At 59.6% G+C, this 666-nt stretch overlaps 1 protein-coding gene across 1 annotated transcript in view; it reads right to left on the reverse strand.

The window, feature by feature from the left end:
* Positions 1 to 666, reverse strand: part of LOC113202583 (semaphorin-5A) — a 77,049-nt gene that overhangs the window by 61,971 nt on the left and 14,412 nt on the right. The window lies entirely within an intron of this gene.

Consider the following 666-nt stretch of genomic DNA (forward strand, 5'->3'; position numbering starts at 1 on the left):
CAATCTGGAGACAAATTTGGACACAAAATTGTTCTTTTCCGTTTATTGTGATGCCACAAAAGAAGGGCTGTCGCATCGTGTAGCCGGTCGCCCGTGCCCGTTCCCATACATGCAATCGCCAAGCGCCCCCCTCCGCGGCGACGCCCGCTCGCTGCCGGCGCGTATTGTACGTACAGACGCTGCCAAACAAATCATATCCGTTTCTTCGCGTGAGACCGTCCCCGGGGTGGGGGGGGGGGGTAAGACATGAGTCTGGGAGAGGCCGGCACACGAGAGTGCAGAGAGATAAGGTGGAGGCGCCTCAGCCTCCCTCCCTCTCTCCCTCTCTCCCTTCCTCCACCCCTCCTTCTCTCGCCCATGCCTCTCACTCGCACAGTTGTATACACCTCCGCAAGAGACGCCTATGGCTGGTCGCTCAAAGAGATGACCCCCCCCTCCCCCCCCTCCCCGTTCGCCACCGAGCCCGGCGCCAGCGCTCTCTCTACGCGGCGCCAGCCTCTGGTGCGGTGTCCCACAGCCAGTGTGTATCCGGCTTCTTTTACCCGGTTCTTTTGTCTGAACTCGTTGTTGATGATACCGTCGCTGAAGTCGAGGAGAGTCCCACCCAGAGTGAAGGAAACGAAGCAAAGGCTGGCCATGCAAGGTCTCTGTGTATGATCGATCGAC

This window comes from Frankliniella occidentalis, unplaced genomic scaffold (genome assembly GCF_000697945.3).
Source record: "Frankliniella occidentalis isolate FOCC.00 unplaced genomic scaffold, Focc_3.1 Scaffold56, whole genome shotgun sequence".
NCBI lineage: Eukaryota > Metazoa > Arthropoda > Insecta > Thysanoptera > Thripidae > Frankliniella > Frankliniella occidentalis.